This window comes from Triticum urartu, chromosome 2A (genome assembly GCF_056163025.1).
Source record: "Triticum urartu cultivar PI428250 chromosome 2A, HENAU_Tu73, whole genome shotgun sequence".
Classification (NCBI taxonomy): domain Eukaryota; kingdom Viridiplantae; phylum Streptophyta; class Magnoliopsida; order Poales; family Poaceae; genus Triticum; species Triticum urartu.
Genome location: NC_141874.1, coordinates 379,595,379 through 379,609,803, shown reverse-complemented (window position 1 = coordinate 379,609,803; position 14,425 = coordinate 379,595,379).

Sequence of the window (14,425 nt, the reverse complement as noted above, 5' to 3'; positions counted from 1 at the left end):
AACTAATTGACCTAATTACCTATTGCTAATTAACTGACAGTGTATGACATGCGGGACCCACATGGCGGTTTGACTAAGTCAACACCCTGTTGACTGCTGGCGTCATGCTGGCGTCATGATGATATCAGCAAACACTATTCTGGATAATGTTTATTTGAAATAATTAAATAAATTCTAAAAATGATTTAAATTTTTTAAAATTAATATAAAATAAACCGTAGCTTGGATGGAAAAACTTTGTACATGAAAGTTGCTCAGAACGACGAGACGAATCTGAATACGCTGCCCGTTCGTCCACCACACATCCCTAGCATAGCGAGAACGCAACTTTGCCCTTCCGGTTTATCTGTCCGAAAATGCGAAACACCGGGGATACTTTCCCGATTGTTTCCCCCCTTCGCCGATATCACCTCCTACTGTGTTAGGGCACACCTAGCACCGTTACTTGTCATGTCATGCATCGATATGCATCTGTTTGCATTGTATTCATTATTTCTTCCCCTGCTTCTCTCCGGTAAACTACGAGACTGACGCCGCTGCTGGTGCCGCGGTCGACTACGTTGTTGACGACCCCTACTTGCCAGAGCAACCTGGCAAGCCCCCCCCTTGATCACCAGATGTTGCCTATTCTACCCTCTACTGCTTGCATTAGAGTAGTGCAACATGTTACTACTTTTCGTTAATCCTATTCTGATGCATAGCCTATCATTGTTTATACAGTTGTTGATACCTTACCTACAATCCTAAATGCTTCGGCACTAAATATTTGAATGATGAGCATGATTGCAATGTTGTTAGTATGAATTCCTTGAATATCTATGATGCTAATGATATGCAAAGCCACAAGCTTGGGGAAGCTATGTTTTATGAAGATGATATTTTTTGTTGTTTTGATGAGCACATTTATTATGATGAAAGCATGCCTCCTATTTATGATGATTATATTGATGAAAGTGGATTTGGAGAGGTCATGACTTTATTTTGTTATGAATTAACTATTTCGGAAGAGGTTCCAATTGATTATGAGAACAAAGTTGCTATCTATGATAATTATTGTGATGACTTGTATGCTATAAAGAATAATGATATCCATGAAACTTGTCATCATGATTTTAGTTTTCAATTGGAATATGCCTCACATGATAATTATTTTGTTGAGTTTGCTCCCACTGTTATTCATGAGAAGAATTTTGCTTGTGTGGAGAGTAGTAAATTTTCTATGCTTGTAGATCATGAAAAGAATATTTTAGGTGATGGTTATATTGTTGAATTCATTCATGATGCTACTGAAAATTATTATGAGGAAGGAATATATGCTTGTAGGAATTGCAATAATATCAAGTTTCTTGCTCACAAAATCCCTATGTATAGGAAGTGGGTTAGTCTTAAATGTGCTAGTCATATTCTTCATGATGCCCTCTTTATGTTACAATTCTTATCTTTTATGTGAGCATCATTGAAATCATCATGCCTAGCTAGGAGCATTAAACGATAGCGCTTGTTGGGAGACAACCCAATTTTATTTTAGCTCCTTGATTTTTGTTCATGTTTAGTAATAAATAATTCATCTAGCCTCTGTTTAGATGTGGTTTTATGCTTTTAATTAGTGTTTGTGCCAAATAGAACCTTTGGGAAGATTTGGGGAAAGTCTTGTTGATCTTTCTGTAAAAACAGAAACTTTAGCGCTCACGAGAATTGCTGCCTTTTTTATTGGAGAGTGATATTTAGTTAATTATTTTTGCAGATGATTAATAGATAAATATGATTAATAGATAAATTCCTCACGTCCAGCAATTTATTTTAGAATTTTTGAGGTTCCAGAAGTTTGCGTTAGTTACAGATTACTACAGATTGTTTTGTTTTTGACAGATTCTGTTTTTCATGTGTTGTTTACTTATTTTGATGAATATATGGCTAGTAAAAGAGTTTATAAACCATAGAGAAGTTGAAATACAGTAGGTTTAACACCAATATAAATAAATAATGAGTTCATTACAGTACCTTGAAGTGGTGTTTTGTTTTCTTTCGCTAACGGAGCTTACGAGTTTTCTGTTAAGTTTTGTGTTGTGAAGTTCTCAAGTTTTGGGTAAAGATTCGATGGATTATGGAATAAGGAGTGGCAAGAGTCTAAGATTAGAGATGCCCAAGGCACCCCAAGGTAAAAATCAAGGACAACCAAAAGCCTAAGCTTGGGGATGCTCCGGAAGGCATCCCCTCTTTCGTCTTCGTTCATCGGTAACTTTACTTAGAGCTATATTTTTATTCGCCACATGATATGTGTTTTGCTTGGAGCGTCATTTTAAATACTTTTGTTTTGCTTGCTGTTTGAATAAAATACCAAGATCTGAAATTCTTAAATGTTAGAGAGTCTTCACATAGTTGCATAATTATTCGACTACTCATTGATCTTACTTATATCTTTCGGAGTAGTTTGTCATTTGCTCTAGTGCTTCACTTATATCTTTTTAGAGCACGGTGGTGGTTTTATTTTGAAGAAATAGATGAACTCTCGTGCTTCACTTATATTATTTTGAGAGTCTTTAGAACATCATGATAGTTTGCTTCGGTTATGAATTTAGTCCTAATATGATGGGCATCGAGGAGGGGTATAATAAACACTTTCATATAGAGTGCATTGAATACTAAGAGAAGTTTGATACTTGATAATTGTTTTAAGATATGGAGATGGTGATATTAGAGTCATGCTAGTTGAGTAGTTGTGAATTTGAGAAATACTTGTGTTGAAGTGTGTGATTCCCGTAGCATGCATGTATGGTGAACCGTTATGTGATGAAGTCGGAGCATGATTTATTTATTGATTGTCTTCCTTATGAGTGGCGGTCGGGGACGAGCGATGGTCGTTTCCTACCAATTTATCCCCCTAGGAGCATGCGTGTAGTACTTTGTTTCGATAACTAATAATTTTTTGCAATAAGTATGTGAGTTCTTTATGACTAATGTTGAGTCCATGGATTATACGCACTCTCACTCTTCCACCATTGCTAGCCTCTCTAGTACCGCACAACTTTCGCCGGTACCTTAAATCCACCATATACCTTCCTCAAAACAGCCACCATATCTAGCTATTATGGCATTTCCACAGCCATTCCGAGATATATTGCCATGCAACTTTCCACCGTTCTGTTTATTATGACACGCTCCATCATTGTCATATTGATATGCATGATCATGTAGTTGACATTGTATTTGTGACAAAGCCACCGGTTATAATTCTTTCATACATGTCACTCATGAGTCATTGCACATCCCGGTACACCGCCGAAGGCATTCATATAGAGTCATATTTTGTTTTAAGAATCGAGTTGTAATTCTTGAGTTGTAAGTCAATAAAAGTGTGATGATCATCATTATTAGAGCATTGTCCCAGTGAGGAAAGGATGATGGAGACTATGATTCCCCCACAAGTCGGGATGAGACTCCGGACGAAAAATATAAAATAAAAGAGGCTAAAGAAGCCCAAATAAAAAAAGAGAAAAAAAGAGGCCATAAAAAAGAGAAAGGCCCAAATAAAAAAATGAGAGAAAAAAAGAGAAGGGACAATGCTACTATCCTTTTACCACACTTGTGCTTCAAAGTAGCACCATAATCTTCATGATAGAGAGTCTCCTATGTTGTCACTTTCATATACTAGTGGGAATCTTTCATTATAGAACCTGGCTTGTATATTCCAATGATGGGCTTCCTCAAAATGCCCTAGGTCTTCGTGAGCAAGCAAGTTGGATGCACACCCACTTAGTTTCTTTTGTTGAGCTTTCATACATTTATAGCTCTAGTGCATCTGTTGCATGGCAATCCCTACTCACTCACATTGACATCTATTAATGGGCATCTCCATAGCCCGTTGATACGCCTAGTTGATGTGAGACTATCTTCTCCTTTTTGTCTTCTCCACAACCACTATTCTATTCCACCTATAGTGCTATATCCATGGCTCACGCTCATATATTGCGTGAAGATTGAAAAGGTTTGAGAACATCAAAAGTATGAAACAATTGCTTGGCTTGTCATCGGGGCTGTGCATGATTTAAATACGTTGTGTGGTGAAGATGGAGCATAGCCAGACTATATGATTTTGTAGGGATAACTTTCTTTTGCCATGTTATTTTGAAGAGACATAATTGCTTAGTTAGTATGCTTGAAGTATTATTATTTTTATGTCAATATTAAACTTTTGTCTTGAATCTTATGGATCTGAAAATTCATGCCAAAATGAAGAGAATTACTTAGAGAAATATGTTAGGTAGCATTCCACATCAAAAATTCTGTTTTTATCATTTACCTACTCGAGGACGAGCAGGAATTAAGCTTGGGGATGTTGATACGTCTCCAACGTATCTATAATTTTTGATTGTTCCATGCTATTATATTATCTGTTTTGGATGTTTATGGGCTTTATTAGACACTTTTATATTATTTTTTGGGACTAACCTATTAACCTAGAGCCTAGTGCCAGTTTCTGATTTTTTCCTTGTTTTAGAGTATCGCAGAAAAGGAAAATCAAATGGAGCCCAATTGACCTGAAACTTCACAGAGCTTATTTTTGGACTAGAAGAAGCCCACAGAGTATTGGAGTTGGACCAGGAGAGTTCTGGGCTGCCCACGAGGGTGGACGGCGCGCCCACCCCCTGGGCACGCCCCCTGCCTCGTGGACAGCCTGGAGGTCCACCGATGTACTTCTTCCTCCCATATATATCCATATACCCTAAAAACTTCGGGGAGCACAATAGATCGGGAGTTCCGCCGCCAGAAGCCTCCGTAGCCATCGAAAGACAATCTAGACCCGTTCCGGCACCCTGCCGGAGGGGGAAATCCCTCTCCGGTGGCCATCTTCATCATCCCGGTGCTCTCCATGACGAGGAGGGAGTAATTATCCCTCGGGGTTGAGGGTATGTACCAGTAGCTATGTGTTGGATCTCTCTCTCTCTTGTTCTTGAGGTGGTACGATCTCGATGTATCGCGAGCTTTGCTATTATAGTTGGATCTTATGATGTTTTCTCCCCCCTCTACTCTCTTGTAATGGATTGAGTTTTCCCTTTGAGGTTATCTTATCGGATTGAGTCTTTAAGGATTTGAGAACACTTGATGTATGTCTTGCATGTGCTTATCTATGGTGACAATGGGATATCACGTGATCCACTTGATGTATGTTTTGGTGATCAACTTGCGGGTTCCGCCCATGAACCTATGCATAGGGGTTGGCACACGTTTTCATCTTGACTCTCCGGTAGAAACTTTGGGGTACTCTTTGAGGTTCTATGTGTTGGTTGAATAGATGAATCTAAGATTGTGTGATGCATATCGTATAAATACTTGAGGTGACATTGGAGTATCTAGGTGACATTAGGGTTTTGGTTGATTTGTGTCTTAAGGTGTTATTCTAGTACGAACTCTAGGGATGTTTGTGACACTTATAGGAATAGCCCAATGGATTGATTGGAAAGAATAACTTTGAGGTGGTTTCGTACCCTACCATAATCTCTTCGTTTGTTCTCCGCTATTAGTGACTTTGGAGTGACTCTTTGTTGCATGTTGAGGGATAGTTATGTGATCCAATTATGTTATTATTGTTGAGAGAACTTGCACTAGTGAAAGTATGAACCCTAGGCCTTGTTTCCTAGCATTGCAATACCGTTTGTGCTCACTTTTATCATTAGTTACCTTGTTGTTTTTATATTTTTAGATTACAAAAACATATATCTACCATCCATATTGCACTTGTATCACCATCTCTTCGCTGAACTAGTGCACCTATACAATTATACCATTGTATAGGGTGTGTTGGGGACACAAGAGACTCTTTGTTATTTGGTTGCAGGGTTGCTTGAGAGAGACCATCTTCATCCTACGCCTCCCACGGATTGATAAACCTTAGGTCATCCACTTGAGGGAAATTTGCTACTGTCCTACAAACCTCTGCGCTTGGAGGCCCAACAACGTCTACAAGAATAAGGTTGTGTAGTAGACATCACATACCAGAATACCTTGATCTAACCCCCTGCAAGAGGGAGCTGACAAAATAGACCGGGTGCTGCACCACCTTCTTCTTCTGTTCAACTTCGCCCATCTCCGCAGACTCTGTCTCGCCGGGACCGGGCCTTGCCGACGGTTCCACCTTGCCGGCGCCAGGCCCTGCCGCGGAGAGCCCCGGCCCAACATACGATGGCTCCGCTGCTGCTGCCACTTCTTCTCAATTTCCCTCTATTCCACCAGCGTGGCATTGACCACTTGATTTGTTGCTGCTAAGTGTAGTAGCAACGACTCTTGTGGTTTAGGCGCGACTAGTATTGGCTTGGAGAAGAGGTACCTCTTCAAGTCCTGTAGTGCCACCTCTGCCTCCGGAGTCCATTTCACTGGACCCGCTTTTTTAGAACTTTGAAAAAGGGGAGGGCGCACTCAACAGACTTGGAGATGAACCTACTTAGGGCGGCAACGGAGCCCGCGAGCCTACGGACGTCCTTGACCCGTCTTGGCGTCTCAATCTTCTCAATTGCTTTGATATTGTCAGGATTTGCTTCGATTCCGCGTTGAGACACAAAGAACGCAAGAAGCTTGCCCGGACGGGACACCGAACACGCACTTCTCTGGGTTGAGCTTGAGGTTGATCTTGCGCAGATTTGCAAATGTTTCTTGCAGATCTTGCACGAGTGTGGCCATGTCCTTGGTTTTGACTACTATATCATCCATATAAGCTTCCATGTTCCTATGTAGCTGGGGCTCAAAACCAATTTGGACCACTCGGGCAAACGTTGAACCAGCGCTCTTTAACCCAAAAGGCATTCTTACAAAACAGTACGTACCACATGGGGTGATGAACGCGGTCTTTTCTTTGTCTTCCTTCATCATGAAAATCTGGTGGTATCCCGAATAGGCGTCGAGGAACGACAGCAGGTCACACCCAGCAATGGAGTCCAAAATCTGGTCGATGCGTGGCAGAGGGAAAGGATCCTTTGGATAGGCTTTATTGATATCCGTGTAGTCAATACACAGCCTCCATTTCCCATTCGCCTTACGCACCACCACTGGATTGGCCAACCACGTGCGGTGGAGTACTCCTCTAACCAGTCCTGCCGCCTCCAACTTCCTGATCTCCTTGATGATGAACTCTTGTCGTTCCAAAGCTTACTTCCTGACCTTCTGCTTGACGGGTTGCGTATGAGGACAGACAGCAAGATGGTGCTCAATCACCTCCCTAGGAATGCCGAGGATGTCAGATGCTTTCCATGCAAACACGTCGACATTCGCCCGCAGGAAGGCGACAAGCGCGCCTTCCTATTTGCTTTCCAGGGTGGAGCTTATGGTAAAAGCCCCGCCCATGCCGTCCCCCTTGACAGGCACCCTCTTTGTCTCTGGTGGTGCTGCTTTGGACTTCTTGCTCTTGCCGGTGGAGCTCTCTGGCACGTCCTTGACAGGAGCACTGCACTCCGAAGAGGCGCGCTTGCTGGAGTGGGTGCGGGAGGTCTTGCCGGTTTTCTTCTCTCCCGGGGTTTCAGTGGCAGGAGCAAGTGCCTTGGCGCCAGTTGCTGCAACTGCCTCCCGGTAGAGTTGGTCGGTGCAGATGAGCATGTCTTTCTTCTCGGAAGGGACGGTGATGATGGTTATCGGCCCGGGCATCTTCAACGTGTTATAGGCATAATGTGACGCCGCCATGAACTTGGCAGCGCCGGGTGGCCAAGGATCCCGTTGTAGGGCAAGGGGATCTTGGCAAAATCAAAGACGATCTTCTCTGTCCTATAGTTCAGCTCGCCCCCGAATGTAACGGGCAACGTGATTTTACCTTTCGACTGAATCCTCCCCGGGTTGACCCCTTGAAACGTTCCCGTCTCCTCGAGGTCTCCATCGGGGATTTGCAGCCTCTTGATCACGGCAGGTGAGATCAAGTTCAGTCTGGCCCCACCATCCACTAGAACTTTTGTTACTTTGAGGTTGCGTATTGTTGGTGAAACCAACAACAGCAAACACCCGACCGTAGTTGTGTGATCATGGTGGTCCTCGGTGTCAAAAATGATAGGGGTGTTGGACCACTTCAGTGGCTTCTGGGCATCGATCGATTGTTCTGCCGCGGTAATCTCACGCACCCACTGTTTCAGTTGGCGGTGAGAGGTGTGCAGCGAGGCGCCACCGTTGATGCACATGGCCTCCGTAGCTTTCTAGAACTCGTGCTCCCCGGACTCGTCGTCCCCATCATGATCATCCTCTTCCTCCTTCTTATCACGGCCCCGAGCGGGCCTCTCTTGTTGATTATCCTTGCCGCGATGACTTCCTTGGCCACCATGCTTCTTGCCGAACCCATCAGCACCATCCTGACCCTTCTCCTTGTCCCGCCTTTCATATTCAGCTTTCTACTTTTCTACAAGCAGCTCAACCTATCGGCAGTTCTGGAGGTCATGGCCCTTGGTGCGATGGATCTTGCAGTACTGCTTGTCTGAGCCTCCTGGCTTGTCAGCAGCCGCCAAGGCCTGGCAGGCGGCGCACCCGGCAACTTCTCGGGGTCGTCTGCCTTGGCCTTCTTGGCGGCGCCGGGGTGATCCCTCAACAGCAAGCACCGTCATGCCCTTGTGCTTCCTGTTGCGGCATCGACCCTTCTTCGTCGGGGCGACGACGTCTTCATCCGTGGAGTCGGTTTCGGCGCCGGCGTCCTCGTCGGGGTACCTCCTACCTTCCTCATCCTGAGCACATCTATCAGCCAGAACATAAAGTTCGGCTACATCCTTAACCTTGTTCATCGCCAGCTCTTCACTCATCTTGCGGTTGCGTACATTCTAATGGAATGCACTGATGACAACACGGCTGATCCTTTGTATGTATTTGCGCAGGGTCGCGCCGTTCTTCTGGGGGATGACATGCAGATCACTTGCCTAGCCAGGAGCTTGGTGGCTGCCACTAAAGGCGCCAACAAACTCGTGGCATAGATCCGACCAAGAAGAGATAGAATCCACTGGCAGGTGCATCAACCATGACATGACGTTGGGTTTAAGCGCCAACGAAAAGTAGTTGGCGAGCACCTTGTCGTCGCGAGCCTCGGCGGCTTGCATCGTGATGGTGTAGATGTCGAGGAACTCCGACGGGTGAGTCCTGCCGTTGTAATTTTCCCCAACATCAGGCTTGAACGTGCGGTGGGAGTGCCACTGGAACTGCCGCAGCTCTGCAGCTCTCGGGTAAAGGCTGGACAACCCACCTCGTAAGGCAGGTCGCCGGAGCCCCCCGACGCTGGGTGGTCCATAGTAAGCCCCACACGCCGATCTGACTGTTGGCGCGCTTCCCGCCGTCGCTCATTGGTGGTTCGAGTGTCTTCCTGAGCTCACTCTCGACAAACTCGACATTGGTCGCAGCGGGTTCGCGGGTCAGACGACGTTGTGGAAACATTGTCACAGGCATCGGCCCGGCGGGCCGGCAGCTGCTGTTGCTGGTGTGGGAGAGGAGAGTGCACCGTGGTCGTAGCACCCCAGTCCTCCCACCTCTGGCGTGCACCAGCTCTACAGAACGCTGGCATGAGGGTCCTGCTAACTGCGGTTCAACTTTGTTGGCGAAGCTGATGAGGCTCTGGATGGTGTCTTTCCACTCGTCGAGCTTCTCCGCAGCGGGAGGGAAGTCGAGGAGCAGCTGCACGCGCGCCAACGCTTCTGCTGGCGTGGGTGGTGGCGAAAGTTGCATGGATTGTGACGCGCTCCGACTTCTAACCACGTTAGAAGGAGCTCTATCACGGTCTCGTGGTCGCACGCCGCCTCCGTCAGCGTCCGGGCGCGCACGCCGGCCTGGTGCGTCCTGAGAGTGACGCAAAGGGCTCTTCCCACGGCGGTGCCCGGGGGCGCTAGCATCGCAGTGTTGTTCATCGCGTGCGGCCTGGGAAGGTCACAGCGCGGACGCTAGCTGGGGCGTCCGGGAGGTCGCTGCGCCGCCCGTGGGCAACACAGCCCCGCCCCCGGGCCCAGCGGCGTGTGGCTCGTCGTCTTGGACCCGAGCGACGTCGCTCACCTGGCTCCGATTGCCAGAGTGCCGCGGATGCTCGCGGGCCATGCCTCTAGCGCCGCCCGTGGCCACTCCATCGCCCGCCCGTGCTGGCGTAGACGGGCCAACTCCGGACGACCCGATCGCTATGATCCCCTTCTTCTTGGGGGCCATGGTGATGATGAAGTCGATGCGCTAGCTTCCAAACCAGATTTTCACAGCTTGCACCCCCTACCTAGAATGCCAAAGATATCGGGGATCAAGAACGACACCTATGGGATCACAGGGAATCCATACCGCGGTTGACGGGGGGCGGGGTTGTGGAAAGAGCGGGTTTAGAAGATCAGCGCGGGGGAATTTTATCCAGGTTCGGGCCACAAACGATGCGTAATACCCTAATCCTGCTTTGGTGTATATTTGATGTTCTTGAGTTCTTGAACTAGCTGCGGTGCATGCCTAGCCCAAAAAGTTTGAATCCTCTCTCAGAACGCCTCGGACCTCCTTTTATATGTCAAAGGGGCTGCCACAGCGGCACACAGGAGGTGGAAAGTGTCTATAGTGTACAAGTCTATCCCTAACATCGTGGGACAAAACACATTTAATGCACTACCGACGTCTCCTCTTGCTTTATTGGGGACGGCAAGGAAGCTCGTCCCGTCTGTCGCTGCCTCGCCTCACTTCGACGCGCGTCCAAGCTGACGAGGCATGCAACGCCATGCTGGTGTGGTTGCAGGGTCTCCACGAAGATCTGCATGCCACCACGCAGGTTCTTGCCTGGTTGGCCTAGAAGCTGCTTGCTGCCACGTAGGTGCGGGCCTAGTTGGCAGGCTGGCTGCTGTGTCGGAACGGCCAAGGGGAAGTGAAACCTGGGTAAGTGCGGGCCTGATTGTGACCCCACAGATGTCCCCGGCAAGGGTCTTGCGGGGCCCTGGCAAGGATCTTGGCGGGGTCTTGTGCGCGTCCCTGGCAAGGGTCTTGCCGGGGGCCTTCGTCTTCTGGTTCTCGTCTAGTCTTGCAGGCCTCTGTTCATCACAAATATCTGCATGCCACCATTCAGGCACTCCCGAGCCTTGGTCTTGACGTTATTGATGGTGTCATAATTCTCAGGCTCAAAGGTGGCGGTCTCGATGGTGTTGGGCAAGTTGCCCCAACAAGGCTCTTGCCGGGGCAGCGTAGGTCATTCCGGGCAAGGTTCTTGCCGAGGGAAACCCATCTTGTCCCTTTGCTCTTCGCGCCTCTGGCTTCCGTGCTGCTCGGGTAGTTTTGTTCTCCGCTTCTTATGCCCTGCCAAGCGTGGTGTGTTGCTACTACTGTCTGTGCACAAGTAAAGGGGTACAGAAGGCCCCTACTTTTGTACACCGACAAAAGGGTACATCACAAATTTGAAATTCAGGAATACAACTAAAAAATTGGAAAACCACACATTCCAGCAACAAAAACAACTAATAACAATATTAAAAACGGATACTCACGTGTTTTGCTGCTGCGGCACACGCACAGCCTCGTAAGAGAAACCATCAATATACGCCGGCGAGGACGGTTTGGCCCTGTCTACGCTACACTCGCTCCAAAGCTTCTTTATATTATCTGTCATAGTCCTTAAGAATATAACTGCATCACTCCAGGTTTCATCGCGGAGTGAATCAAGATACTCGAAATGACGGAACCTCAAATTCAGAACAAATCGAGCACCAATGCCCAGATTCTTCAGTAGGCTTCATGGCAGCCGCAAATGACGACGGATCAAAAGTAGGGAAAAGAAGCTGACAAAAAATCACAGAGGAAAAATGAATTCAAGAAATCATAATGAAACAAAAAATTCAGCCTCCAAAACAATAAAATAAAAGAGGGAAATTGAAATTCAGAAGTGCAAAACAAATAAGATAATCATAAGTTCTAATTGAGTAAGCAACCCACTACAAAAAATAAATGCTACTCAAGTTTATATCCACCGCCCAATCTTGCAACAAACATATCAGTTCAATTTCCTTGTGACAATAAGTGAAGCTTCAAAAAATAAGCACACATCATTCATAAGTACAGGGGGAAAAGCAGGCTACTCAAGTTCATTCCCACCTCCCAAACTAGCAAGAAAACATGACAGTTCTAGTTCATGAGTACAATAAGTTCAAGTTCACCTACTTGGTCAAAACCATCAGCCCCTGATCTCGTGGACCACTGTAGCACATTGACATCAATATTTCCATCACGGATCTTGGTCTGTTGTACAAAAAGAACAAAAACAGATAGAAAATTGCCAAAATAACTTATCATCCTATGTAGAAACCAAAATACTAACCACCACCCATCTGGGAACTATCAACTTCTCAGTGTTTCGGTACTTCTGACATAGTGAATATAAAAAACGTCAACATTGTCTAAGTTGAGCATGTCAGTGGGGACAAACGCTTTAGCAACAGAACCAACATTGGCATCACATTCGCTATTTTGAAACATCGGCTTTTCACTAGGAAAACAAAAGATGACATGAATTAAAACTACTACAATAACAACAATAGTCATATGAGAGAAAGAAAAAGAGACGAAAATGATACGGGCAAAATCCCAAACTAACTGTTTCCCACGGTTCGTGCGCAACCTCGTAACAGTGAAGAAAAACAAATCAACTTTAGCAACATTAGCACCTTCTGCTTGCAGAAAAAGAAGAAAAAGCAATAAGTTCAAGCACTACTAGTGAACATGTCCAAAATGCCATAAATGAGAAGTACACCTTATTTACAAGTCCTTACCTGCACTATCAGCGTTTGACAATGGGAGTTCCTGTGATGACACCAATATGCCTCGAGTTTTAGGGTTTGACGACGGAAGATCTTGTGAGGACAACATTATGGCTGCGCTTTCAGGTTCAGATGAAAGAAAATCCTGGGACGACAGGAGCGCCTCCTGCGTCAAGGGGCCGAAGAAATTGACAGAAGTAAATCATCATCCTCAGATGGCACCTCCTCCATGCTAGACATGTTGGCATCTTGCAATGCATCACCATAATTAAGCCCTCTAGGCGGGAAATTTTCTAGCGGGAAATCTTCACAATTAGAAAGATTTTCATTCTCAGCAATACCAACACCAGACGATTTGGCATCAAGTATGCTGGCAGCACCAACATCCTCATCAGCAACTTTGCTACCAACATCGCGCCCACTGCTCAATGGAATACCACAAGCATCATCTCTAACACTAACAGCAGCCTCACACTCAACATCAGTCATATGAATTTTTTTTTTCAGAAAGTGAATAATATGAGCAAAACTAACAATCAAAAAAGCTAGCAAGAGGTGCACAGGCTAACTATTACAGCTACAAAGAAACAACAGCGAAAACTGCATATAAAATTAATGCAAGCACAAAAGAACAAACCTTAGCAGCATCCACAGCAACATCACCGACCTTGCTACTACTAACATTCAAAGGAACATCACCAATGGTCAAACAAGGCTCATCCCAACAACAGGACCCTGATTCATAGTAATGAAGCAAAAAACAAAGATATTATTAGCAACAATAAACACAAGGAATTAAACTACACTAACAAAAGGTAGGTATCACATACAAAACTCTTAACGGTGTGGGATAAAAAAATGAACATGTAAGGCACATTGGTGCGCATGAAAATTCAAGAATATATATAAACACAATAAAAATAAAAATAACCTTGCTCTTATTAGTAGATGGATCATTAACTGCACAGTCAACAGCAGCCTCAACATCATGACTGGTCTCCTGCATGAAAGAAAAATTAATAAACAAAAGAACATGAGAAAGTTCAAATACAATACTGACAGCAGAACAACATAGTAAACAATGTAAACATCAAGGACTGACTCACATCAACAATAGGGGGCTCCAAGCCAACATCATTCGTATGGTGGTCAGAAACATTAGCCTCAGTACCATCACCAGCCCTGCTGTCGGTGGCAGCAGTCTCATCCTGCTCAATCTGCCTGATAACAACATTGGCACTTTTCTTCATATGGCTTGTAGCGAGAGTCTTGTGTTTTGAAACGCTTCATGTTGTTCAACAGACGAACCAAGCTCTGAATTAGTTGAGCAGCACCATCACGCATATCACTAATTAAAATTCTCTCCATCTCAATATAGTCTGCTACTTCCTCATCATTAAACTGATGACCTTCAGGAAGGATACCATTGATACAGCTCAGGCGCTCAACTGTAGTTGGGACCTTTTCGAACTCAGAACACACATTACTAAAAATATGCTTAGCATGCTCCAACGCGGAAACAACTACATCAATACCAAAATCCTGCCCCTTTGAAGTACTAGCTTTACTAGGGCCAGGGGGAACATAACCAGCACCCTCAACACCACGACCATCTCTCCACTCATCGTGCACAGATGAAATCTTAGGAACCTGAGATGGCATCTCCAGGACTGGCCGTTTATACAACTTCCTCTTGAGTTTTCCACTACGAACAAGAGGGA